A 9,667-nucleotide genomic window follows, 5' to 3' on the forward strand; every position below is an offset into this window, starting at 1 on the left:
CATGTAGGGATGCTTAGGAGTAAGTCTCCTATAAAGGACCAAACGAGTCCTGCCAGGTCTCAACATTATACAAATAAGAATGATCTAAAGGCTGATCTAGGTTGGAATTTAACTAACAAGGTTGTTCGGGAGAGCGTATGACCGATAGTGGCTGCGATAGCTTTCCACCCACTCTATATGTCCTATAGCTCCCTCTCCTAAAATAAAGGAGACTCAACGAAAGTTAGTGTGTACGATATATACTCCGAAACTTGTTTTGAAAGAAATGACCTAAGGTAATACATATGATGGCAGATATAAAATGGTAACACATAAGAAAGAATTATAAACAAAGAGCACGTTGGCATTTAATGATGATAAAACGATAATACAAATGATATACAAAAAAAATATCTATACACATATAGTGTCATACTAAGCTGATACAACTCAAAAAATGAAGCTCGAATTCTAAAAAAAATCTAGCAAAGTCGTCAGAACTATCACACCCCATTTGTAACTCGAAAGAGATTAATTTTAAGCTTAAAAAAGGCATTATTATGAAAGTGACAAAAATTAAATGCACTTCGGAAAAAGATTTTTTACAATTAAACTCAGAGTCACTACTTGACATAAATTTGGTGTGTTAAGTCACATTTGAAAATCTTTTTTAAAAATGATTTGACTCTTAAAACTGATCCACAAATAGAGATTCTTTTTAAGAAATTTAGTTGATTGAGGGAAAGGTGTCAGGCATCCCTCAGTCCCGTGGTTTGACCATGATCTCTTTATTGAGTTAATATCGGCTAATATGACACTATGAAGTGATAAATCAATAAAGTACATAAACAAGAAAACAAACAACCAAATAATCAAAATTCCAAAAAAATAATGTCCAGTTCAATTAATACAAACTAAAATGAAAAAGTGTTGAAATAAAAACCTAAACTATGCTTTACCTGATGCCTCGAGCTTTGATCACGAACGATCTTCCAAATATGAAATTTTGTAGGACATTCCCCAATAAATATATATACGTGACCTCGAGGCTTTTCCTGGTGAATAAATACAACTTAGAAGAAGCTTTTGAAATCAAAGTATTGCTCGATTATAAGGTAGAATCCACTTTCGATAACCTCGACTCAACCTCGATATGAATCCCAAATTAAAAACATTGAATTGAACCTCAACTATGAACGAAACCAACTACCATCTATACTGTTTTTTGTTTATTGCTAACCTAGACCAAAAATTATGAAATGACGACAGAAAGGGTAAGGGTTGTGTTTCCAGTGATTTCCTGTTTCTCTTTTGATTCTGTCTCTAATCTCCCACTGTGTTGTTTTATTCTCCTGATCTTTATATGCATGAGTGTGTATTTATTCTCCTCCATCGTCTCTTTCTCAATTTGCTCTCTCTTCAGTCTATTTTTCACTATATTTTACCCCTTCATAACTATTTGTGTGTAGTGTATATGGGTGTGGATGTGTTGTTCTTCCCTTTTTTGTATATTGTTGCTACGTGAATAATCTTCTCCCTTCATCTATAAGTGTATGTGTATATACCAATTTATGTGTGTGTGTGTTTGAATCGGTGTATGTGAGGTGTGAGTTGTGAGTTGTGTGTATGTGAGAATATATTCTATATTTTGTTGGTCTAGGAGTCCATGTTCCTTTTCACTTTTTGTTATATCCCACTATGTAAAAAAAGTGACTAAGGACAAAGGAGGGGCTAGGGGCACGTGGGTAGGGGTGAGTTAAGAGTGAGTTGTACACATTGGATAAGGGAGGTGGTTGTTTTGTTGTAAATTTAATATTTTTTTGATAAGGGTAGTAATTGTATGGTGGATTTGTTGTTTCTTTTGTTTTTTGTGAGAGAAATTATCAAATGGGTGGGGTGCATGGTAAGGTGAGTGGGTTGAGTTGATTTGACTTTTGGAGAGGGTCAAATTTATGTGCCTACATGGTGTTCCTTACAAGATTTTCTCAGATCATCATAGCCTTCAGCACTTCATCAATGAATGGGATCTTAATATGAGGTAGTGCCATTGGTTTGAGTTTCTTAAGGATTATGAACTCACTATTTTTTTCATTTGGGTAAGGCTAATATAGTTGCAGATACCTTAAGTCAGAACTTGACTAGTATGGGAAATTTAGCTCATCTCTAAACCCAGGAGTGCCCTTTAGAATTGGAAATTCAATCTTACCTGAACAGATGGTTGGCTTGATATTTCGACACTTTGTGTTTAGCCTTTTTGATGCTTTATTCTTTGATGGAGCATATTTGAGATCACCAGTTAAATGATTATAGTTTGAGAGTGATTTGAGATAAAGTGTTGAATGGCGAGGCTCATCTATTGATTTTGATAAAGTTTTGAGGATTGAAAGTTGTGTTTGTGTGTCTGGTGGATAGGTGCGCATTGATTTTGGAGGAGGCGTACTATTCCAAATATTATATTCATCTTGGGGTAACCAATATGTATCATACTTGAAGCGACAGTACTAGTGGGGCGGTATGAAGAAGCATGCGACAGACTTTATATCCTATTGCTTATCTTGTTAGCAAGTGATAGTTGAGTATCAGAGATCGGGTGGCTTGCTTCAGAGATTATCCATTCCTAAGTGAAAGTGGGAGCGAATCACTATGGACTTTGTGAGTGGGTTTCCCTATACTTCTTTTAGTTTTAAAAGCATTTGGGTCATCGTTAATCGATTGACCAAATTGGCCCATTTTATACCTATTTAGATCTTCTTTAGTGTTGAGAGGTTGGCAACTATATATGTTCGTGAGATAGTTCGTCATAATGGGGTACTCATGTCTATTATTTCAAACAGAGGCTCAATGTTCACTTTTAGCTTTTGGCAGATGTTTCAAGAGGAGTTGGGTACTCATGTTGACCTTTGCAGCTTTTCACCCTAAGATTAATGGTCAGTCAGAGGAGACTATTCAGGTTTTAGAGGTGATGTATATCAAAGTGACGCTACTTCAAGAAGTTTTTTCACAAGAAGTCAAGCTAAGGACCTTCAAGCATTTCAAGCATTATGAATGAAGATGGAATCTTTGGAAGGTTCCAATATGGAAGACTTAAAGATATTTAATATATTAAGTGTCTACTATTTAAATTAGATTTTAATTTAAATGAAGAGAAATTTGGTCTTTCTTTACTTCTTTTAACCCTATAGTTAGCTATTAAGGCTGAACAACTAGTTTTTGGAAGATTGAAGACTTGAACCTCCTTTGAGAGCTTGAAAAACCTTTGTTGATTTTCAATACTTGTCCTATGATTTGCAAGTAAGGTTACTACCTTCTTAAGGATTCTAATAGATTAGTGCTTTTAATTCCTAATTAAGTGGTGTTTTGTTTAGTGTCACCATTACATCTTTTAATTGTTTGAATTTAATTGTGTCTATCTTTCTTTAGTTTTTATATTTAATTTCTATCTTAATTCTATTTTACCCTATAATTTTAGTTCTATTACATTATGATTTAGAAAATAATTTTTTTTTATATCGCATTACTCGTTTATCTCATGATCTTGGTATCATTCTATTTATGTCTCAGATTTTTAGTTTATTGTATGATTTAGTTGTGCAACTTTTCTTATGTTTGTAATATTCAATTTAGCACATGATCTATTACCACACCTTACATTATTTTAGACCATCATATATACCTAGTAGTCAGTTTTAAAAACCAAAATTAAAATCATACTATGTGGATCTACCAAATTGAGGAAGGGCACTAGTTAATCTAGACAAATATCAGTTCCCCAATATTAGGTTTAGTGTAAAGCTAATAACAACAAAGAAATATACAAGAACAACAAACATATAATGTACCAGAAGAGTAACAAGGAAACAACAAATATTACACAGATAACAATAGGAGAGGAGGACCCCTTTTACAAGTATTACCTTCAAATTCAAACACCGAGAAAGAAGGAATGATGGAATTATTTAAGCATTATGTTACATCAAAATTTACCTGTGTCACTACAGACCATTGAATGTCTGGTGGTAGTTGTACAAAATCATCAAATTTGGTCTCAATTAGTATTGAAATAGTAGTCTATATCTGTCAATCATAGAAGAAAAAGATTAGACTTAATTTGCTTAGTTAGAAATCTTTTTAAATCTACATTATAAATGTTTTATTTATCATTTCAAGAACAATATTTGTAATCTTTACCAATACATATCATATCAGTTTTTATTTCTAAGACCAACTGAACTTAGTGTGCATGATCATCATGATTGTTATTCAATTGATTTTTTCAATTAGTCGTGGTGCTTGGAACAACTTGTGGTCACCTTGACTAATTTCACGAGTACGTACTACATCACACCAGTATAGATACTTGATAACTCTATATTTGGTGAGCCATTTGAAAAAAAAAAAAAAAGAAACAAAGTTACTGTGCGGGCAAAATAGAGTCATATCTGAAATATATTAAGATAAAAATAAATACAGATTGTATGTTTCTCCAGAAGCTTAGTGTAAACTAAACAATATCTCAAAAAAAATAAGCAGAGAGATTCCATTAACTCCGTGCAGACTAGCAGTGTCTATATTATAATCCTTATGCAACCTACTGCACAATCTTATTTTATTGTGAACGTTTTCAAGGATAACAGAAATTAAGTATTATCGAAGAAGAATAAAAATGATCTAATTTCAATAAAACAAGCACCAAGTTTTTGTTCCCACTGCTCTTAATCTTGCTAGAAAACTAATCTGCCTCAATAAACTTGTATATAGTAACCTATATTCACAAATTCAAGTGCAAAAATAGATTCTCCATACATGTTGAGCACTTCTTCTCACCTAGTGAGCACTTGAGTGTCGTTATCAAGGCTCTAAGACATACTTTTCTTGCCAATAAGCATAATCCTAAAGGTGTGGCACTAAACAATTGATATATCACTTTACCATAATTTCTTTTCAACTTCTTTGTCCATGTATTGTTATTTGTTCTTAAAGTTAATAGTCTTGGACTACACATACATAGTTATATTTTTTTCTCCATTTGCGCCTTTCTTCATTAAAGCTCGTGCTTTATTTTCACTTTAAGCTTAAAGCCCTGCAGAATTATGAGTTTTTTGTGCTTTTGACCTTTGATAACATTGAACAAAATGCCAACACAATAAATACATATACAAACTCACACATAAAATGACATTACCATATTTTCTAGCCGACTACGAAGAATGTGTATTGTCTGTTGTTTCATACAATGCTGATGTAAGAGTATGGTAATGCAAATGTTGTTGTATGCTAATGCAAATGTCGTTGCCGTGACCTATGAGAGCTGCTTGTTGAACTAGGAGTGGCGGTACTAGTAACTCCTACAGAAACCAAAGGCCAATCAAGTAAGTAATATTGAAGAATCAACGCAAATAAACGTCATGTAAAAAAAAGTGAAGCCAGATGAACTACGGACACTAGACACAAAAACATGAAGTTGGCGATTTAGTGCGATACCTCCAAAATGTTTAGCTAAATCTGACAAGAACACTTACATAAACACTGTACACAAAATGCATATTAAATATGACTAACTGAAGGCCTTGAAACTTGAAAATAGTGTAACCTCCAACCACTTCAGTGATAAAACTCAAAAATTATTATCTGGTAAATTTTATTCTTAGAAAGAGGACGCACCTACAACTAGTACAAAGAGAAAGGGAAAGATAAGAATGGAATAAGCAAATAAATCTAGCTTCTAAAAGGAAAAGACAACTTTTACTACGCAGTCACATTTTTGTATGCATAAAAATCAAGTGCATCAGAGAATCTTTACTAAGTTTATTGATACAATTACTGCCAAAAAATGCTTGCAGAAAAAATAAGAAAGCTAGTAGCGTCTTGCACTACTTAACCGGAAAGCTAATTAGGCTTGCACCAGTAATATATGCATGTTGAGAAATTTTACTCACTTTGAAATGTTTGGAATTTGCTGGTCTATGATAGAGCATTTTCCTCTTTGCTATGTCGATATTCATAGTATTTGTAATTAGGACAGCGTTCAAAAAATAAGAACCTGGAAATATATCAAATAAATAATTACACAATGCATGAACTGCAACATGTCTAGCATACAAAGGCATTGAATCCCCCAAGATTGTGACCATCAAAACTGATGGAAAACATACATCGAAACCAATTAAAATCAAAACCAAAAAACCAAAACCAAATGCACCTCTTGTAGTGCCCATTCATAAACCAAATTCAAACCATATGCACCTCCTACAATCCTCATTTACAAATCAAAATCAAAACCTAATCAAAGCTAAAAACAAAGCACCTCCTACAGTCCCTATTTACAAACCAAAACCAAATCAAAATGAAACCAAAATCAAAGAACCTCCTCCAGTCTTCATTTTCAAATTAGAACCAAAATCAAGATTAAAATTCACGTGCAATATACCCACAAGCAATATCCCAAATGCAAAATAGAAATGCAATATATCAAGCTCATTGAAAGAGTAAGCATGAGTGAAATTGAAAATTTTCACTCTAATCACCGACCTACGCAGAAATTTCTACTTTAATCATTTAGCACTTAGCTAAGCTGAAATTTTCATTCTAGTCACTGAAATTTTCATTTTTATCACTGAGTTGAGCTTAAAAGATCAAAATTTCTATCCTCTGAAATTTTCACACGAACTGAGCTATGGAGAGCTGAAATTTGAGGATATTGGGCAAAGAAATTTGATGGATTTAATGGATTTGATCTAAACGAATCAATATTTGAACACATTTGGGCAGAGAATTTTGTGTGTGAGAGAGAATCAATATATATGATTTCTGTGAGAGTGACAGAATCGATACATCTGAGAAAGTGTAAATATTTACTTTTCTCAATTATTTTTGGCCCATTATAATTGGAGAGTGAAATATTTTAATGAAAATTTTAGGTCACTTAAAAGTTTTTTCTTTTGAATTAAAATATATCACACTTAAAAATGTAATCATATATATCATGATTTATCAACACTAGTAAAGTCTGACCTATATCATTAAAGATCACTTTTTTAAAGTGTTGTCAAAAATAATATGATCAAAAACTAAAAATTAAGAATACACTTTAAAAGTATGATCTTTAATGGTATAGGCTACACTTTACAAGTGTGGTCTAATTTAGTGTGGTCAAAAAAATAAAACAGTGATAGATTGTGAACGTGTAAGTTGCTTGTTAGACGAATTTTGCAAGAAGGTTATTTCCCGTCGTTTCAAATTTATTGGAAAAATTATGTTGTTTTTCGTTGAAAGAAGACATCATTTGACTCTCAATTTTGGGTCAATGTTATCGACTCAGTTGATAACTATGAGAGATCGGTTATTTTTTTTTTATCCAACGGTATTTCACAGCTAGAATGGAGGACTTTAGAATTATACATTCAAGATTTCTATTTTTCTATTATTCTAAAAGTAGATATGAAATGGTTATTGTGCCTATACTGTGTTAGTTTTCCTTACTTTAATGGAGAGATTGTATAGGTTTCCTAATATATGACTACTAGAGTACTTAGAAACTTTCAAACTTGTATCAATGAGATAACGTTTAATTAAGCTGGAGCTCTTCATATATCATAGCTATTTGTAAAATCTTATAATTATTAGAATATAGTTGTAATTGTTCATCGAACTGGATTTATTCACCTATTTTATCTCACTGTATATTCGTCTGCTACAGTACGTAACTTGGGCCAGCTTTGGTTTTAGCCGCCTCAAAGTTGATTTCGACCCAAATTTAGAAAATCCTTATATATTATTTTATTTCTTTTATATATTCTAGGTAAATATTTAGTATATATCTTTAATATCTTGTACCTTATTTGAGAGTGTATACTACCTTATTAGGAGTATATCTCTTTAAGATTTTGTATCTTATTTAGACTTTTAGCGTTCTTGAAGTCGATTAGTAGTGATTTTGAATTAGGTATATTTTGTTCTTTTACTTGTATAAATAGGACATTGTACCTTAATTTTATTTCAGTTGAATATATTCAATACAATCAATTCAAGTTCAATCATTTAAGTTATTAAATTCATTCATTCATTCAAATTATCATTCAATTTCAATTCGTTCATTCAAATTATCTTTTAATTTTTAATAATCTATCCTTAAAACTTCTTTCAAATTTTTAACATGGTATCAGAGTAAGATTAATTTCAATCTTGTATCAATTTATCATATTTTCTTTAACATGAAGAAATTTTTTCACATTTCTGATTCACTATGTTTGTAACATGTCTACTGACATGGTCCTTTCAGGGCGACTGCACTCGTCACCACTCTCTTATTATTATCATCATTATCTTGGTATTATTCGAGAAAGAACAAGTCTACTATCAATTCATTCATCTTGGCAGTATTCACAATTGTAATACCCCATACTTTTTCCTAGCTTGAAATTTGTCCCAAGAATGTTAGAAGCGTTCTTTGAAAGATGAATCCACTTCTGTACACATGGTATTTTTAATAATTTCATTTTTTGTCATGTGAAAAATTGAATAAGCTTTCCATCATACCAATTTCATCAAAATTCAACATCGAAAAAGAAAGTTATGGCTATTTCAAGTTGTCGTCGTAAAACAGCGCCATATTAATCAGTGGCGCGCCGTGCCACAAGGGAAAATGACATTTTTCAAATTCCAGTAGGGGTCCTCAATAGTGGTGCGTCGCGCCAAACTTTCAGGTCACAAATGAAGTGGCAATACGATGGCTCTGCGTCACGCCATCCCTCAATTTCCCAATTGTCAAATTCCAGTCGCGTCGTGTCGCGCCAGGGGTCCAGTTCAGAAAATTTTTACTGAATTTAAAAGACGCTTCTAGGATTAAAAGGGTCAATTTTCCACCCCTATTTAAGCCCTTTAACACGAGATTTAGCTATTTGAAACCCAAAAAATACTAGTTTCTCTCAATTTTCTCTCAAGAACAAGCTAGGGTTTCAATTTGGGATTCAATTTCAAGAAACTCTCTCTGTCAATCTTTGCTAAATCAAGAACTAAGGTATTCATAGTGTTCATTCATGGACTCCTTTAGTCCATGAAGCCCAAGAATCTTTTTTCAAAGTTCAAGTGTATGGATTTTTGTGATTCTATGTTGGGTTTGTTTTGTTCATGTTGATAATGACCAATTGAATTCTATTCCATGTTTTAGTGATAAATCTTAAGGGAATTTATTATTATAGGTGTAGCTTCATGTGAATCCATGATTAAACCCTGAATGGTGAAATTAGAGTTGAATTATGATGTTTACTTGTTGTGTAATGTTGTCTACATATACTATGCTCACCATGTGTTTGATTAAATGTCTATGTGAAGAAAAAGTGCCCTACTAGTGTGATAATATGAAATCCCCATTTAAGTACAAGTTTATGCATATCACATGTTTGATGAAATATCTCAATAAATGAATTATGGATTGTGATGTTGGTCATGTATTCAAGAAAGCATGCTTTGTCAGTTTCTTTCCATCGAGTCCTTGGGGTACTTGTACCCGATAATTTAGTTGTGTTCCTAGAGCCAGTGTTATGTTTTCACGATATCCTCAGTCAAGCCATGTTCAGTAGAATTCAATTAGTCATGTAACTCAAAAAAACTCAGTAAAACTCAGAAATCCCAGTAATCTCAGAAAGCTCTGTAATACAGAAATCTCAGTACTATTCCGTTAGTCAATGAA

The 9,667-nt window shown here is 32.5% G+C and overlaps 1 long non-coding RNA gene across 1 annotated transcript; it reads right to left on the bottom strand.

The window, feature by feature from the left end:
• Window positions 1–3,967: 3,967 nt before the first annotated feature.
• On the bottom strand, window positions 3,968–6,782 carry LOC107861111. The gene is made up of 4 exons (XR_001671741.2): window positions 6,508–6,782; window positions 5,916–6,019; window positions 5,162–5,324; window positions 3,968–4,053 (listed from the first exon to the last, which is right to left on the bottom strand). It is a non-coding gene; the product is annotated as an uncharacterized LOC107861111 (long non-coding RNA).
• Between the last annotated feature and the right edge of the window lie 2,885 nt (window positions 6,783–9,667).

The sequence above is a fragment of the Capsicum annuum genome, chromosome 2 (assembly GCF_002878395.1).
Source record: "Capsicum annuum cultivar UCD-10X-F1 chromosome 2, UCD10Xv1.1, whole genome shotgun sequence".
Lineage (NCBI taxonomy): Eukaryota > Viridiplantae > Streptophyta > Magnoliopsida > Solanales > Solanaceae > Capsicum > Capsicum annuum.